This window comes from Gorilla gorilla, chromosome 5 (genome assembly GCF_029281585.2).
Source record: "Gorilla gorilla gorilla isolate KB3781 chromosome 5, NHGRI_mGorGor1-v2.1_pri, whole genome shotgun sequence".
NCBI lineage: Eukaryota > Metazoa > Chordata > Mammalia > Primates > Hominidae > Gorilla > Gorilla gorilla.
Genome location: NC_073229.2, coordinates 177,026,350 through 177,046,188, shown reverse-complemented (window position 1 = coordinate 177,046,188; position 19,839 = coordinate 177,026,350). Strand labels below are relative to the sequence as shown.

Here is a 19,839-nt window from a genome sequence, read left to right as displayed (position 1 = left end):
TCATGTTTGGAATTGGATGTATGCAGAAAAAGAGAAAGTGTGTGGACCTGGGCACTGATGAGGATGGTTTGTATCGAACAATAATTATTAGTTTAAATTTTTAAAATGGAACCAAAACACAGTCAGAAACATGTACAAATTATAATAGATTGATGGCATATTACAAAGAAAATAAACTCAAGTAACCAACACTTAGATCAGGAATGAATACAGGCAGCATTTCAGAAGCTCCTCTGCCTTATGCCAATTGCATGCCCTTCTTTCTCCTCAGAGGTGACCACTCTCCTGACCTCTAACATTGACCTCTAACATCATAGATTACTTCTGCTTGTGTTTGGCTTTAATAAATGGAATCATGCAGCTTGTGTTGTTTTTGTATCTTGTTATTTTGAATAATATGTTTGTAAGATTATTATGCTTTTTTTTTTCAAATACCAGGGCTTTTTTTTTTTTCATTTTCATGCTGTATAGTTTTCAATTACCATGTATACCATAATTTAACCATTCTACTGCTTATGGACATTTGTTCTTTTATATACATTTTTGAATATGTGTATACATTTCTACTGGTTATTTAGGAGTGTGCTGTGGATTTGCTGGGTCATAGGGTAGGTATTCCTGCATATATTCAGATTTGGTATATGCTGATAAACACTTCTTACAGGTGATTGTACCAATTTGCACTCCCACCAGCAGTCTGTGAGAATTTCATCTATTCTGCAATTATCATCAGTTGTTTTAATTTTAGCCACTCTAGTGAAGATGTAATGGCATTTACTGTGATTTTATTTGCATTTTCCTGCTGACAAATGAGAAATAAGCACATTTTCACTGTTTGCTTTATTTTGTTTTCGTTTTTTGACCATTTGACTGTTCTCTTTTACTGTTAAATTTTGTTTCTTATTGATTTACAAGAGTTCTTATATATTACAGCTACAAATCAACCTTTTGCTAATATATGAATTGCAGATATATATACCCAACCTATGGATCAATTTTTCACTTCCTTAATTTTATCGTTTGGTAAACAGAATTATTAAATTTTGATGAAGCTGAATTTCTCTACTTTATTTTATGACTTTTGCATTATTGTGTTTTCATTATGGAGTTTTTGCTAACCACAAAGTCATAGAGATATTCTTCTATAATATCTTCCAGAAGCTTTATTATATACCCTTTTATATTTAACTCTATAGCAAATGTGGAATTGATTTTTATAAAAAGTACAATGTTAGGAGTCAAGTTTCTATTTTTTTCTATTTTAATGTACATTTAAATAGCACTATCTATTGAAAAAAATACCATCTCCCTATTGCTTTGCAGTGCCACTTTTCACAAAAATCAAGTGTTCACATATGTGCAGGTCTGTTTTTAGACTCTCTGTTTTGTTTCATAGTCTATTTTTGTAGCTTTGCACCAATCTTGTACTATTTTAGTATTGCCAGTTAATATTACCAGTCAACTATTGATTTATCATAACACAACTCTTCTAACTTTATTCTTTTTCCATAAGACAATTTTGTTTTTTTCCTGGACTTCTGCATTTTCATATATATTTTAAGATCATCTTGACATATTCTATAAAAAATCTTGCTAGGATTTTAATTGACAATTTACTGAATCTATAGGTAAATTTGCAGAGAATCAATATGGTAACGTGATTGAGTTTTCCAATTCACGTACATAGTACACTCTTTGATTTTGAGGTTTTAAATTTCTCTATCAACGTCTTATAGCTATTTTTGTAGTGATCTTACATGACTTTTGTTAGATTTATTCCAACTATTGGTAATTGTTTGACGCTATTATAAGTGATGTGTTTTTAAATTTTACGTTTCTATTTTGTGTTACATAGAAATGAAATTGACTTTTAAAATTATTTTTTAATTTGTATTTATTTTTATTTTTTTATTTCCATAGGTTTTGGGGGGAACAGGTGGTGTTTGGTTACATGAGTAAGTTCTTTAGTGGTGATTTGTGAGATTTTGGTGTACCCATCACCTGAGCAGTATACACTGAACCCAATTTATAGTCTTTTATCCCTCCCCCCATAATTGATTTTTATATAATAAATTTGTAAATATAAATATTACTTATTAATTTACTTATTAAATGTACTTATTAATTATAATCCTTATGGATTCTTTTGGATTTTCTATGTTAATGCTAATATCATTTGCAAATAAGGACTGTTTCATTCTTTCCTTTCTAACCCTTATACATTTCATTATCATTATTCATAGTAGTTCTATTCCATAAGATGCTGTAAGTTATATCCTATAAGGTAGTGACAAACATTGGATTAGTGAATGCTGAAACATTGCTCCAAGGAGAAATACACAGTTAAGTTGCTGTGCACCTCTGATCACAACTTTTTAAATCAATATATCCACGTAACCTTGTTTAATATATATTGTTGATTCATTAGCATTGAACTCATGGCATTCGACACTGTAACTGATGCCTGAATAAAGTTTATGTGGCACATATTTTTCTACATAAGGCGTATCACAGCTTTCTGGCTTTGTAACAGTAGATAGCACTTCAGCACTATGCCAGGGGGCTGTTTTAAACAGTATAATCGCCAATAAAAATACAACAATGTGGCACTAAACAAACCAAGGAAAGGACACTGATTTTTTTTTTATTTTTATTTTTTCTGAGGCGGAGTCTCGCTCTGTGGCCCAGGCTGGAGTGCAGTGGCGCGATCTCGGCTCACTGCAAGCTCCGCCTCCCGGGTTCGCGCCATTTTCCTGCCTCAGCCTCCCGAGTAGCTGGGACTATAGGTGCCCGCCACCACGCCCGGCTAATTTTTTGTATTTACAGTACAGACGGGGTTTCACCGTGTTAGCCAGGATGGTTTCGATCTCCTGACCTCGTGATCCACCCGCCTCGGCCTCCCAAAGTGCTGGGATTACAGGCGTGAGCCACCGCGCCCGGTGGAAAGGCCACTTTTTTACAGTATGAGCCCTGAAACAAAAAGGCAAAGCAAGGTCTGTTCACCTTCAGCTGAGAACGTGAGGATTGGTAAGTCAAATTTTGCACTGCTCTACAGGTGCCTGTCAATGTCTGCAAAAGTGCAGAACTGATTTTGGGTGACAAATTTCAGCCAGTAGGTGAATCTGCAAAAACTGAATTCTTTTGCAGATAACTTACAGTAAATTAAGGGACTTCTCCTTTATTAGCAGTTATCAGGGTTTTTTAAACTATTAATATCTATTTTATTTAGTTATAATTAAGTGAAAACCTCTGCCATTTTCCCGAATGAGGAGACAATTTTCTTGTCAATTAATTTATGAATATTAATGTCGTTCCAATTCCAAATCTAAGAGGTGTATGTGTATTGTGCATGTGTGTTTGTGTGTGTACAAGGGGTGATGGGGAAGGAAACTAAAAAATCATCTTTACAAAAATTTAAAAAAATCTTAAGAGTGTCCTACACTTTCGGTGGAAAATACAGAGAGTTACATTTTATATAGATTAAAACATTGGCTTTTACTTTTATTGTCATACTTAGGAATGTATAGTGGACTTTGTTATCTGTACCCAGCTCCCCCTTCAGGCGTGGAGGATTGTCACTCCAGCTGCTGGCTGTGCTGCCGTCTGATAGCTCTGAGCTGTCAGCTCTCTTCAGGATTCTCTCTGCTCACAACAGCCACCTTGTCCAAGAACCCACCCTATTCCCAGAGCAGCCCACATGCAATAACTGATCTGGGGGTATCCTGGCCCAATACTCTGTCCATGCTGGAAGGCTCCTCACTTCAGAATGTCCCATGGGATAATCTGAGGACTTCATGGAGACTAATTTCCCTCTCTGCCCAATCTTCCTTCCCTTCCACTGTGTTGAAACCAAGAACACTTTTTAATAAAGTCCTGCATATTGATCTCCACCTCAGAGTTGGCTCCCACCTACCTTAGGGCACCTTTAGTATATAGTGGGAAGGACCCAGGTATGCCCAACATCCTGCAATGAGGACTGTCTTGCCCAGCAAATAATAGTCTTGATTTTGTACAATTTTTAAAAATACACCACCAGACATTCATGTACTTATAAAACTTTATAATTTTCAGAGCCTAGAACTGAGGTATTTTAAATATATAATTGCAGAGTATATTTTGCAAGATTTTATGTTTACTGATTTTTATTAGCTATGCAACTACAATGTAAAATGAAAGAAGTTTGTGTTGTGTTTCGTTTGGAATTTTCCCAATCATTGTTCACTATTGCAAAAACTAAAGGCAGTAACATGCGTGTCATTCATGGCGCTTGTGTTAACACAGCACACTGATAGTAGACTCCGTGTACAGCTGTCTCACCCATGATGAGTCTGTATTCAGGGACAAACATCTGACTGTCTTATCATGTATTCAAACTCAAATATATTTGTATGTTCATAACAAAATATTGACGTATATGTTATTTTATATTAAATTACTTTTATTTTCTCTCCCTCATAATTAAGACAGTATATTGATTATTTTGCAATCACAGGTGTATCAATTCAATAATTTTGTTAAAGCTCCTATTCCAATTTCCCACAAAATATCCTTTTTAGTTTTTTTTTTAATTTTGGATTTAGAAGCCAATGAAATACTGGGTTTTGTTGTTATGTCTCTTTAGACTATTCTAGAATGGCTCTTCCACATACGCCCTTTGTGACACTGATTTTGTGCAGTGGTTTAGTGCATTGTCCCACAATTACATATGTCTATGATTAGGATTTCTTTGATTGTTTCCTCATTATCAGATTCTCACTGAAACATTTTTTGGGAAGAATTGTCATAGGTGAAATGGTGTTCTTACCAGTGGGTTACATTAGGAAGCAAATAATATCAGCTTGTCCTATTACTGTTACATTTGATCACTTGGTATTCTTCCATAAAAACAACTTTCTACACTGTGTAATTAGTTCATCGTTTTTGGGGTAACACCTTTAAATGATATGAATATCCTGTTTTACAAGAAAATTTGACCCAGTGGTTTTAGCATACATTGATGATTGTTGCCTGAATCAATGATTCCACTGGGAATTCCAAAACAGTAATTTTCTAATTCCAGAATTTCTTCTGGACGTATTAGCTGTCATTCTTTTGTCAAGAAGAGTGTGCTTTCCTTCCTTTCCCTGCCTTTTTTGAATATCAATCATTCAGAACTTTATTTATTTGTTTATTTATTTATTTGAGACGAAGTTTTGCCCTTGTTGCCTAGGCTGGAGTGCAATGGCACGATCTCTGCTCACTGCAACCTCCACCTACCAGGTTCAAATGATTCTCCTGTCTCAGCCTCTCAAGTAGCTGGGATCATAGGCATGCGCCAACACACCCAGCTAATTTTGTATTTTTAGTAGAGACAGGGTTTTGTCATGTTGGTCAGGTTGGTCTTGAACTCCTGACCTCAAGTGATCCACCAGCTTCGGCCTCCCAAAGTGCTGGAATTACAGGCGTGGGCCACTGTGCCCAGCCCAGAACTCTATTTATTTTAAAATTTTATGCCTTATAATATATTGTTTTGATCATTATTTTTTACTCAAGTTCACCCACATTTTGCCGATGGTAACCCTTGGATCTTGTTTTGGGACACTTTCTTACTTTGTGGCAAAACAAAATGTTCTATTCTCTCATTGTACTTTTCTTCTTCTGACCGATGTGCTTATTGCTACTGCAGGTGTCACTGCTTCTAGACTATATATGAATCTATTTATAGATCTATCATATAAATCTACCTGTCAATTATCCATCTATTGAGAGTGAGTAGTTCAGACTGATATCTATAATTTTCATTCAATACATAGAATTCTTCCTCTCCACTTCCATATCTTGTTCGACAATATCAACGTACATACCATTGACTCTTATCTATAATACAAAAAATATTTTCAGAGTTGCTCCGCTGATATCACATCAACAGCAAACTAACCAAGTAAAGTTCATGATTTCTTGGCAATCCTTTTTGTCTTTAGAATATATGCCCTTTTTGTTTTTAGAATATATCCCACTTAGGGAATAATCAGGATATATCCCACTTAGGGTATAATCAAGTTACTTGATTCAATATTTTTCTATATGATTACTTTATTAATTTGATACAGCTATATAGGCTCATTTTTTTCTGACTGGTGTCCTATTTTAGTTTTTTTCTCCAATTCTTGTGAATGTTGTTTTATTTTTGGGACTGTGAAAGTAGTAACATGTTAAAAAGTGAAGTTTATATAAAAAGATATGCTGAGATAAATCTTATTCTCCTCTTGATTTATTTTCTCATTTCCCCTACCCATTTGTGGTAATCCATGACATTAATTTCAGATTTACCCTTCCTTCCTACCTTCCTAGGTTTTTTTCTGTACAAAGAAGCAAATACATATATATCTGTCCTCTTCTATTTTTAAAATAAAAGTTGCATACTTTTTTGCTTTTATCATTTAATAAGTATGTTAAAAATCATGTCATATCAAAAATTACAGACTAACTATTCTTTCGAGTTGTAGAGTATTTCATTGTGTGGATGTAATATAATCTATTCAACTCTTCTCCTATTTATGAGCAATGAGGTTGTTTCTAGTATTTTGCAGTTAGACACAGTGCCACCGTGAAAACCCTAATTCATATGTTTTTGTATTGTTGGAGATATATGTTTAGCATTAATTTCTAGAAAAATGGGATTACTGCAACAAAAGGTAAATGGATATGTTGTTTTGTGAGTTATCGCTAAATTCTGTTCCATGTAGATTTCACCATTTTGCATGTGTGTATGCAATTATGTATGACAGAACCAGTAATGTATCATAGAATCTGTTTCCCATAGTCTTGTTGACAGTGTGTAATGATATTTGAGAATGTGATAGATGCATACATGATGTCTGTTTATTTTTGTTTCTCTTGTGTTGAACATCTTTTCCTGTGTTTAAGTGAGGTTGAACACCTTTTCGTAAGTTTGAGTATCATTTATTTATATGTCTTTGTGAGAGAGACAGAGAGTGCGAGAGAGAGAGAGAGCTGGGGAGTGAGGAGGCAGGGGAGTTATTTTTGCCCTTTGCGTATTTTCTTCATCTGGTTTTTATATTTTTATGTTTTCCCTCATATTTTAAGAGTTATTTATATATTATTTTTTGCCATGTACTTTTTGGTTTCAGTTTTGGCCCTCAGATTCTTCCAAACCTTATTTCACAAGAAAAATATATAACATGACGAAAAGAGACATGGAATCAAGGCATGTCATGTAGTTTATTTTTCCTTGCCTGTTACTTTTATGGAGTCTTCATCTGTAGATTTTGGCTGGTTCAGCAGTCTTTGTCCAATGTGTGTGGAATGCTGTCCACACCTTAGAGGAGCACTTGAGAAATGTGCACAGACGATACACCACATGAGTAAATGGCTGTGGAGAACTAAAGCAATTTCTATTGAGTACTTAGTTAATTCACTCAAGTAGATAAATACTTTATGAAGATTATTAAATTGTTTTATTGAATTTTTGTAGCAAACACAGCTGTGTTTTACTATTACATAATTTACCTCTTATTAAGGAAGTACTTTAACAATATGATTGGGTCCTTGAAAACTATGCAATGCATTGGACAGTCATAATGCAAAGTATTAAGATAGAAATACAACGTTCATTGCCATCAGAACAAGGGGTTTTTCACTCCATGTTTTAGGTGTTGGTTTAATGAACCTGGTTTATTTTCCTCCGTCATCCCTTTGACAATTTTTATGTATGTCATTCCTTCATCTAAGTAATTTAATGCATTCTTTCCAGTGCACTTTTCATTTGCTAACTAGTTATCAAAATACAAATAAATGCCATTAAAAACTCAATTAACTTATTAGATGTATATGCTTGAATTTGTGGATTTCTTCTTAAACTCTTAAATCTGTGAGAGCATCAGCATGTGCAGGCCAGTTGCTTTAAACAGACTGCAGAAGATTCAGGAGCAAGGCGAACCTAGAAAAGTTATTTAGAGCTTTGTTTTTAAATGTATACATTCAAATTTGTTTACAGAAGGTTACCCTCAATATAGACATTTTGGTAAAACAGGAAAAGATGAAAAAACCCTACCTAGTTCCAACATACTTAAACATACAGGGTGTGGTCATTTTAGCATGATTTCCTATCTATTAGTCCATACATAATTTTTTTTAACATATGTATCTGGCTTTGTGTGTCTCCATTTATAATATTCTATAATATTTTATTTCACCAGATGTAAAATAATTTATATGACATTTCAATAGTATTGTATTTTTTCTGTATTTTAAAATGAATTTACTGTTTCATTTGACTCTTTAAACATTTGTAGCAATAGCTATAGAAGAGAAGAAAGTACAATTAAAACCTTGAATACCAGGTGAATTGATTTTAAAAATTGCTGTATTTACCGGTTTAGTCTCCTGTGGTACAGCTAAGAATAAAAAAATGATGTAGACCTGAATGGTTGATAGAATTACACATTCTTCTTCAGAAGTCAATGGTAACCTGTTTCAGGATGCATATATTTATATATTGGTACTCATATATGAATCATTTTTGTTTAGTTCATATACTTACTAACTACTTTGTAATTGCATGGGCTATTTAAGGATGTGTGGAGAATAAAATAAGTACTTTCTACTTCTAAGGTATTTTAATTCTAGTAGATGGTAAAAATTCATATTTTTTTCATGAAGCACATAACATGTATAAATTTTTCATATAACTTAAAAGTTTAAGATTGGAGTTGGAGAGATTACCTTTTATTCATTAAGAAAGAGAACAATGTATATTTACAAATTGATAAGTACTTAGAATTACATTTGAAAAAAAATTAGCCAGGACAGAAAAATATCAGCAAATACTGCTAAAAGACCACAAACTGAAAAACTGTAGTCTAAAAAAACAAAGTTGTAAGCCCCTTACTGGTCTACCAATGCTTTTTTAAACTATTGACAGTTTTTACCTTTTTGAGACAGCGTCCCCCGCTCTGTCACCCAGGTTTGAGTGCAGTGGCGTGATCATGGCTGACTTCAGCCTTGATCTCCTGGGCTCAAGTGATCCTCCCAACTCAGCCTCCCAAGTAGCTGGGACCACACTCGCAGGAGCCACCACACCTGGCTAATTTTTGAAAGTTTTTGTAGTGGCAAGGTCTCACTACATTGCCCAGGCTGGTCGTGAACTCTCAGCCTCAAACAATCCTTCCACCTTGGCCTCCCAAAGTACTGGGATTACAGGCATGAGCCACTGCGCCCAGCCAATTTTTTCTCTTTTCTTTTCTTTCGTTCATTCTTTTCTCCCAGGATGGAGTGCAATGGCAGGATCTCAGCTCACTGTAAACTCTGCCTCCCAGGTTCAAGCGATTATCGTGCCTCAGCCTCCCAGAGTAGCTGGGATTACGGTTGCCTGCCACCATGCTCGGCTAATTTTTGTATTTTTAATAGAGACAGGGTTTCACCATGTTGGTCAGGCTGGTCTCAAACTCCTGACCTCAGGTAATCCGCCCGCCTAGGCCGCACAAAGTGCTGGGATTACAGGCGTGAGCCATCGCGCCCAGCTCAATTTTTTCCTTTTTACAGCACTTTTTTTTTCCTGGTTGGACCGCCATAGCACAACATTTTTCTGGGTCTCTTACTTTTCTTATTTCCCTTTCTCTTTTAGTTCCTGAACTGTGTGCATTTTTGAAGACTACTTCCTGAGTCATTTTTCTTGACACCTTCCTTATTCCTGAGATAACTTGTGGGCTCATAAAACTTCAACGCTCCAGCTCCCTGTGCACTATTGTACAGAAGTCTCCTCCACAGACCAGCCACGGTGGTTCACACCTTAAATCCCAGCACTTTGGCAGGCCGAGGTGGGTGGATCACCTGAGGTCAGGAGTTCAAGACCAGCCTGGTCAACATAACGCAACCCCATCTCTACTAAAAATACAAAAATTAGCCAGACGTGTTAGTGCGCGCCTGTAATTCCAGCTACTTGGGAGGCTGAGGCAGGAGAATCGCTTGAACCCAGAAGGCGGAGGTTGCAGCGAGCCAAGATTGTGCCACTGCACTCCAGCCTGAGCGAGAGAGAGAGACTCCTTCACATATGTGATTAGCCATGGTTTTTCTTCAAATTTGATTTCTTAATTTGGTAGGAAGGGAAATAAAGATAAATAATTATGATATTTCCTTAGCAGGGATACAAGGACCATTGGGACAATTGTAAACCAATCCCTTCTTACCACATGAAAAACAGAACACATTTTAATTCCTCCCTCTCTTTATATTCAGCCAAGCCCCGATGAGACTTCCTTTGTGGTGCTCACATTTATTTCATTCACTTCAGTTCCAGCTGTCATAATGCAGACCCTTATCACCTGACCCTGATTTAGGGTAATATTCTTCTAACTTTTTCTTCACTAATCTGCTGGGTCGCCAGATGAATCCTCCTAAAAAAAAATTAGAAGAATATCACTCTAATGTGATAAGTCCTAAAATGTGTCTTTTATAATAACTTTCCTGTTTACAATTCTTAGAAGTTCCGCACTACCAACTGGCTAATGTCCACTTCTGGCTTTCTGCTCCTGACCTCAATCTAACGTTCCAGAATTTTACCTTCCTCATTCTTCTCCCATCTGTGCTCTGTTTTGGTTTGTTACTTAGCTGCTTAAAGTGCACTTTCTCTGTTCCTTTCTGCCTTTAAACATTTAATACCAGTTAAAGTCTCAATTCTTTTGCGAAGTCTTCTTTAGGAACTTGAAGCATTTGCAAACACATATTTGTTCTCACTTTAATCACGTATGGCAATAGGATACCAAATTCAATCCATAATTGTTTATGTGCTGGGTATGGTGGACAACAAAAATGTTATGTTTAGCCCGTAATCTTGGGGAATGCACAGCCTACACCTGCACTGTTCATTTGGGAGGCTGCTCACCACCTGAGGCTATTGAGCACTAGAAATGTGGTTCCTATGACTGAGACATCGAGTTTGTTATTTTATTTAGTTTTAATTAATTTATATCCAAATTTAGAATCTGAAGCAATGCAAATAACATTTTTTATTAAACACAACTCTGTTTTTTGGTAGGACAATATTTTATTTTTTTGTTGTACCACATAAAACATTATTATATCGCAATGTATGTGAGGTGAGGGTGGATGGGGGTATGGACTTCATTTCTAGATAAACGCATCATCCATCCAGTCAATATCACTGAACTGACTCAGTTCCAAATATGTTTTCTAAGCACTGATAAAACAGTGTAATGTATTCGAGTTGTTGAGACAGACAGCCAAAGTCACAGTAACTAACTGTAAGGTAGGTGTAATTGTGGTACTATGTTGGGGATATCTATTATATTTTAATTGTAGTATAATTAAATTATTTTTCTTGTTAAAAAGTAAGTATGGACATATATTTTTAGATTTAAAATGAAGGCATGCTGCTGATTTAAAATCAAGAGTTGCAGAAGCTAGCACTATGCCCAGAAGACTGGAAGAGAGAGAAAGAGTGAGAGACAGAAATTGGAAGAAGATATGTCCTAATGATGAATGGCAATTGCAATTTGTTGTGGCAGAGCAAAACCTAAAAAGCTTTCAAAGCTGTTGTGAAAAAAGATTTTATGTTAATAAAGTGGGTAATATTTAGATTATTTTCAGGAAATACACAGTGAATTTAATAATCACTTTCCTCTCAACAGTTACAAGTTAAAAAAGAATTAAAAAAATTAGTTGCCAAAAATAAGGATGAACAGTCCAATCATCACAATGAAAATATTACAATGTTTAAGTAAATCTGACCTTGTAACTAGGGCCAGCTATTAAATGGCTTATATATTTGTATAAAAAAGAAAGCCATTTTTAGATGAAGGAATGTAAAAGGAGTCACTATGTCAGATATGGAACTTCTGTTCTCACATCTTGAAGACAAGCCTTAAAAAGGTATTTTATAAAAAGTGAAATATCTACAGTTAATTAACCGAACAGTTGCTTCATAATGCAAGACCCTTCTAACCGTATCAATGATCTAATGAATCCAAATTGGAAAAGTTGAAAGCACTTCCTTTTCACTTTAGTTGAGTCTTGCAATAGAAGAGATACTGTTCAATTAGCAATGTGGGTGCCTTTTGTCTCAAAGGATTTACTTCCAAAGATATGAAGAAGTGTAGTTTCACAACTGCACGGCATAGATATTTTTGATTCTTTCATATCTCCAAAGAAGAATTTAAGCTAATTATGAAAAAAATAATTTCTATTGTGATGAAACTGCTCTAGTGTACTGGAATTTTAAAACAAGAATTTTTCTTTGTTCTTTCATTCTGTGCTATGATACATACAGTATGTATGCAGTTTTTTCAGACAGACTCCTCGAACTATTTAATGGGTATGCTTGTTCAGTACGTATGGGTGTATGCTAGGAATCACTGCAAGTTTAGAGGACTGCTGAAAGAAACACGAGATTAGGACTCTAATGATCTTAAGTTCTTTGACCAAAGCTCATGCATTAAGTCATGGAAGACTTTTTACAAAATTTCCTGTGCTGCTAATTCCAATTCAAGATTTTCTTGAAACTAATAAATGTTTACCATATATTTAATAATTAAAGACAAAAGAAATGACAATGTGGTTTATATTCTGTCACTGATACCACACTACATGTGAATAATATAAATCTGAAGCTCCAATAGAAAGAAAAAGCATATTTGTGATTAGGTAGACATGCATGAGAACTTCTGTTGAAATTAAACCTTTTTATACTTCTAAACAATACTAAAGATTTTACAAACATTTATAAATCAGTATTCAGAAGATTTTAATTGTAATTGACAGTTTTATATAAATTGGCTGCACAAACTGCATGAAAAACATGAATAATGCTTTGTTGATATTGATTGATTAGGAGTTGATTTTTAATTTACACAATAGTCTGAATTCAATGTTAATAACTGGTTGACTTAAGAGTTAGTGAGTTTGCTTAACTTGGAGAGCTATAGTTTTAAAGGTATATGATTTTGCTTCAAAGTCTAAACAATTCTTTTTAAAAAAGAAACCAGTTTTGTCAATGTGCATATGAATATTAAACAAAAATAATGTTTTGGTACTCAAATTATTGGAAAAGTTTTAAAATGTATTTGGAACAACTTGAGTATGTGAATCTACTTTTCAATTGTAAATTGTAAGTAATCTCAGTACAGATCAAGTATTTCTGATGAAAATATTGTGTCTGAATTGAGTTGTCCTTTAAGTGTAAAATATACACTGTATTTCAGGGTGGGTGCAGTAGCTCATGCCTGTAATCCTAGCACTTTGGGAGGCCACGGAGGGTGGATCACTTGAGCTCAGGAGTTTGAGTCCAGCCTGGCCAACATGGTGAAACCCCATCTCTACCGAAAATACAAAAATTAGCTGGGCGTGGTGGTGGGCATCTGTAATCCCAGTTACTTGGGAGGCTGAGGCAGGAGAATTGTTTGAATCCAGAAGACGGAGGTTGCAGTGAGTCGAGATCATGCCTCTGCACTCCAGCCTGGGTGACAGAGGGAAACTCCATCTCAAAAACAAACAAACAAACAAACAAAAAACCTATCTATCTATCTATCTATCCATCTATCTATCAACTATCTATCTATCTAGATATACATACTGAATTTCAAAGACAAAAAATGTAAAGTATATCATAATAAATATTTTATATCAGTCAAATATTGAAATGATAATATTTTGGGTATTCTTGATTAAATAAATATACTATTAAAATTATTTTTACTTGTTACCTTTTACCTTTTTAATGTAGCTACTAGAAAACTTTCAGTTATGTTTCTGTTGGACAACACCACTGTAGACAACTCATATTGTGACATTGTATTAACTTCTTTAATATTATTTAACTTTTCAAGGTGCCTGACTCACGTTCCCTATCAGACTAAATTCTACTTGAGATCAGGAATCATGTTCTTCTTTTCTCACTTAGCCAGCTATTATTGAGAGCTTACACAGAAGACAGAAAGGTACATTTAAGGCGCATTTCTTGCACTCAAAGAACTCATAGTTTAATAGGAAAAGATATGTAAATAAATAATCAAAATATGGAGACATAAGAACTTAAAGATCATAAAGACATAAAGAGCATAAAGACATAAGAGCTTAAAGCTTCAGAGCACCATGGCTCTTGAAAAGAAGGAAGACTAAAGTATCCACCATAGCATTCTAGCAAGCAGACTGCTATGTCATTACTTAAATGGCTTTAAGACTAATGCAACAAATGGAATTTAAATCCTTGATTGTACAGTGGAATCAGAGTAGTAGAAAAATGCTAGTGGGAAAGAAATAGTCATAAAAAATTGAAGGCGAAGTAAGAAGTTTGAAAGAAAATGAATTATGTTCAGTGTGTTTGGATGGAAGTCTTGGTTTCATGCGAAATTCATGCTGAGAATAAAGGAATGTGTTTCCATGCGATAACACAAACTCTTAGCTTTGTTGCACAGTTTAGAAGTAACCAAAAGCAGGAATGAGAAAATATTCATCTTATCATATCTGCCAGTTTTAAAGATACTGTTTACCATGCAGTGGTGTTTGAAGCAAGACCATCTCTGTAAACAGAAATGTAGAGAAAGCAAGCAGTTCTCTGAAGTGCTAAGAGGACTAAGGACTCTTATTGCTTCTGCTTTGGCGCCCTCAAGTGGCCAATTGAAATGAGTAATTCAAGGTATTTATAGTATTGTATTGCGCTTATTTGCAGTTATGCACCATCCTTGCATTAATTGGCTTTTCCCAACTATGTCACTAATAGATGGCCCCATTGAAGATGAAGCCTTTGGTAAGTTGTTTCAGAGAATTTTCCTTTCCAAATAAAGGAAGAAACCACCATTTTTTAAGTGGATGCTTATTTTAGGCAATACAAGGCCTAGACATAATGATGAAGTACTGGCCCCGGGGTGTTTTGAGAGAAAGACAGAAATAAATCATCTGTCTTTCGAAAATTCTCTACAAATATTTCTATACCGTAAGAGACGACTTGGAATCTTCCGATGTCCAGAGTGTCCCTTAGATGGTAAGGCTTACTGATGAGAGAAGGGGCCACCTTCTATATCTTTATTTAGTTCTTTAAATGTCCTCTGGGCTGTAGAGATGAGCATCATGAGTCGCTGATGAAGGCTGTACAATAGCCAAGCTAAATGTGCTCCATCTAGTCACTGCGCCAAGAATGGGCCTATTATGACACATACTAGTATATTATGTGACCCAATAAAAAGTCTCCATTATTAAAGGTCATAGTAAATGGATATACTTCAGTACAAGAAATGAAAGCAACAGACATTCTTTTAGGAGAAATCAGCTGATTTCAGGAAAGTTTTTATGCCATATTTTTAATTTTTGACAAAGCATAAATGATGACACTTTGGTGTGATGAGTAAAACTTTGCATTTATTGTCATACCTGTCTTATGAAAGTCATGAACTATTAATGAACTTAATAGTTGATTATTTCATTAACTTTGACACAATCCTGTAAGGTAGGGCCATTGTAATTCCTTCTGTAGGTTTTCATATTCTTAATTTATTAGGAGAGGAACTGTCAGGACTTAGAAATAAAAATAAAGACTTGGTAGTTGATATTTGGCAGGAGAAACAATTCTGAGTAATCAACTGGGAATTAACAGATGCAGAATCTTAGCACATTAAAAATAAAAATTCTAAAAGATTCACTGTAGAGCCAGATGATATTTTATCTATTGTCTGATATGTTTTCAATGTTCTAAAACATAACATCGTGATATAAAAGGTCTTCTCATTAAAGACGACAAAGGAGAAAGGATAACAATGACATGCCAGGATTCTGCTATCTGATAGTTCTGAAGAGCACTTTCCATAATATTAATGTACTTTTGTTGTTGTGAGAAGAATCTAATATTGATTTTTGAAATGAGACATTTCTTTATTGTGGAATTTAGAGTGCAGTTTACAGAATTTTCTCCATGGAAAGAAACCCTTCATTGCACTTGATTTGAGGGTTTCTTTAATTATTATTATTGTGGATGAAAAACCTTTCAAATAGGCAGACCTCATGTAAGCATATTGCATTTGAATGAAGTTGCATCACCAAGTATCAGAAATTTATTATTAAGAATAATAACTTTGATAATAATTAATAAAAATTCTTAATAATATTATTTATTGAACTTATATTTATTAAATGTCTATAATGTATAACTGCCAACTCCCATATAATGTCTTGAAATAAAAACCAACTAGGAATAAGCTGTCCTGGAGGCTTATATTTACACACTTCTTCAAACAATAATCTTGGTGTCTGTGAGCACCTGGTGTCTTACTATAGTGTAAGGTAGGTAGGAAAGGTCTGTTTTCTTTAATGTTTAGGGTTTGTGATGCATAAATAAAATAATGCATGTAAAAGGCATTTTTGAAATTCTAGAATTCTAATTTCTAGTTGTAGTTCTTTTTTTTTATTGTATATTACTAGACTAGCCAAACCAGCAAATTCAGACAATGGTATCTGTTTGATTATAATATGTTTCCATATAACAACAAACAACTAATCATTTGTTGGTCTATATCAGAGGGAAAAAAGATGATCAAGTTGATAATCTCTGGTTAGCTCACACTGTTATTTAAGGAAAGACCTTTCGTCTTATCATATTTTATCCTCACTGGAGCGAATGTTTGTGTCTTTTTTATTTGTACAGATTTATGGGGTACTTGTGAAATGCTGTTACATGTATATAAGACAGAGTGATCAAGTCAAAGTACAATACATTTTTGTTAACTATAGTCACCCTACTCTGCAAACACTGTATTTAATCCTTCTATTTAACTGTATGTTTGCACTTTTAAGCCACTTCTCTTCATCCTCCTCCCCGTTTTTACCAGTCTCTGTTATCTTTCCACTCTCTACCTCCATGTAATCAAATTTATTAGCTCCCACATATAAGTGAGAACATGTGATATTTGTCTTTTTGTGCATGGATTATTTCACTTAAGATAATGGCCTCCAGTTCCATCCATGTTGCTGCAAATGGCATGATTTCATTCTTTTTTATGGTCATATAATATTCTATTGTGTATATATACCACATTTTCTTTATCCATTCATCCACTGATGGATGCTTAGGTTGATTTCATATCTCTGCTATTGTGAATAATACTGCAATAAACATGCAAGTGCAGGTATCCCTTTCATGAGTTTATTTCTTTTTGCTTGAGTAGAAACCAAGTAGTGGCATTGCTGGGTCAAATGGTAATTCTATTTTTAGATTTTGAGAAATCTCCATACTGCTTTCCACAGGGGATGTACTGGTTTACATTCCTACCAACAGTGTATAAGGGTTTCCTTTTCTCCACATCCTCACCAGCATCTATTATTTTGTCTTTTTTTAAATAGCCATTTTGACTCAATAAAATGATTATCGCATTGTGGTTTTGATTTATATTTCTCTTATGATTAGTAATGTTGAGTATTTTTTCACATACCTGTGGCCCATTTGTATGTCTTCTTTTAAGCAATGTCTATTCATGTCTTTGTTCGCTTTTTAGTGGGATTATTTAGTTGTTGTTATTGAGTTGTTTGAGTTCCTTGTATATTCTGGATATTATTTCCTGTTGGATGAATAGTCTCCAGATATTTTCTCCTATTCAACAGGGTGTCTCTTCACTCTTGATTATTTCTTTGGTTGTGCAGAAGCTTTTTAGTTTAATTAAGTTCCATTGGTTATTTTTGTTTTTATTGCCTGTGCTTTTGATGTCTTAGTCACAAATTCTTTGCCTAGACCAAGGTCCAGGAGAGTTTTACCTAGGTTTTTCTTTGTTTGTTTGTTTTGAGTATTTTTTGTAGTTTTGGGTCTTACATTTAAGTCTGTAATGTATTTTGAGTTAATTTTTGTGCATGATAAGGGACATGGGTCCAGTTTCATTCTTCATGTGGCTATCCAATTTTCCCAGCATCGTTTATCAAAGAGGGTGTTTTCCCCCAATGTAAGTTCTTGTTGGCTTTGTTGAGAATCACTTGGCTGTAAATGTGTGTCTTTAATTCTGGATTTTCTATTCTGTTCATTGGTGTATGTGTCTATTTTTATGCTAATACCATGCTGTTTTAGTTACTATAGCCTTGTAATATCTTTTGAAGTCAGGTTATGTGAGGCCTCTGGCTTGTTCTGACTTGTTTTTGAATTCTCCTGGGTCTAGCCAAATATCTGGCACAGGTAGGTGCTCAATAAATCACTTTAAGTTTGTTGGTATATTAACAAATTCTTATCAGGCGAAATAAATTCTTAACAATAAACCAAAGTTCTAGTAAAGGCTAAATTGACAATAATAATAGTTACAGCAGAACAATTAATTGGTATTATATGGAAGTTACTAGAGAGACAAAGAAAGCCCAATAGTAAAATTACTGACAATACATACACCTAGAGAATGATAGCCCACCATTGGTAATGCAACGCAGAGCTCCACTGAGATGAGACTATGTAGTAGAAACCAAGATAAAGGCACTCTGAAAATGAATTCATATATAAGCCTAGAAAGTGAAAAACAGTCTTCAATGAAGAAACAAATATTACATTGAAAATGCTCAGAGGCAGAATTTTATGTAACTCCATATGAATTTTGCATAAAAGTCCAATAAAATGAAATTCTGGGTATTCAGCAGCTTTGGCAATTGAAGCTCTGAATATTCTAGGCTACCCACAGTTTATTTGTGAACTCTGTGATAAAGGAGAAGAGCATTGCTGTGAGCTGTACATAGACAAATAAGTTAGCAAACTATGTTTTGTGGTAGATAAATATTTTGGAAATCAGAATTTTTTGTGTTATTGTTATGTCTTAAAAATGTATTCTGAGATTTAATTTTTCTAAATAGTGCATTTGTTTGATTCCAGTTTCTCCAGAGGAAAATGATGGCATTTCAAAGAAAAATATACTTTTGTGTGTGAAAATAAGAATTACCATGAAACATTTTGTATAACTACTGATTTATCTTTTTATTACATAATTTATACTGAAATAAGTTCAATTCTCTAACATGCTAGTCAATATCAGCTACAGCCCACCCTAAGCAGGTATTTCCAGCTCATTTTTGAACATTGATTCCTGCTTCATCATATTTTTCTGTCATTGTCATTGAGAAGTAGCTTACAATCAAACAGCTTTCACCAAAGTTCCCTCTTCTCTCCCCAAACTAAGAAAAAAAATCAAACAACAACAATAAATAAGTCAGACACACAGCACATGCTATGTGAGTTCCTTGACATTGACACTTGACATTTTGAGTTGCGGTTGCACTTGTTTTGGCTCCGTTTACATCTGGTTTCGATTTGTGTTATAACCAACCACGTTCAGGAGAAGTAACAGAGTTGGACTTGACAAGATATTAAGAACTTTCCTCTAGGGTAATTAATTGTCTATGGGATGAAAATGAAAGTTGACATCCAGGGATCGATTCCTTGGTAACAGAAGTCCAGTGAGATAAGATGTCATATGACGAGAGAGTTATATATAGGAATTGGATTCAGATGATGTGGAGAACTTGTGGTGGTAGAAATGATAGGAATTGGACATTTACTAGACACGGCTATCAAATTTCTATGTCTGAGTGACAGGGTAGATTTTTGACAGGGTAGATTTTTGTTGCCATTACTAGATATAAGAAAACGAGGAAGAGGAGACTGGTGGAAAAGATTTGATTTGTCAGGACACACAGAGGAACATGTATAATAGAATTCTAGAAGTATAGAGCTGAAGTTTGGGAAAGATGACCCAATGATGTATTCCTAAATCAAAAAAGCTAACCTCCTAAAGGAGGAGGAGTTAGTCAGGATCTAAAATCTGGAACATTGGTTTGGGTAAAAACAACAGCAAGCAAACAAGAATGACCTGAGGA

The 19,839-nt window shown here is 34.6% G+C and overlaps 2 long non-coding RNA genes across 2 annotated transcripts in view; one reads left to right on the top strand and one right to left on the bottom strand.

Moving 5' to 3' along the window:
- Positions 1 to 2,736: 2,736 nt before the first annotated feature.
- Positions 2,737 to 19,839, top strand: part of LOC129534293 (uncharacterized) — a 46,057-nt gene continuing 28,954 nt past the window's right edge. Inside the window, exon 1 of the long non-coding RNA XR_008680826.1 lies at positions 2,737 to 3,027. This is a non-coding gene — a long non-coding RNA (uncharacterized lncRNA). The remainder of the gene's footprint in view (positions 3,028 to 19,839) is intronic.
- On the bottom strand, positions 7,384 to 15,096 carry LOC129534292 (uncharacterized). The gene is made up of 3 exons (XR_008680825.2): positions 14,947 to 15,096; positions 10,188 to 10,394; positions 7,384 to 7,939 (listed from the first exon to the last, which is right to left on the bottom strand). It is a non-coding gene; the product is annotated as an uncharacterized lncRNA (long non-coding RNA).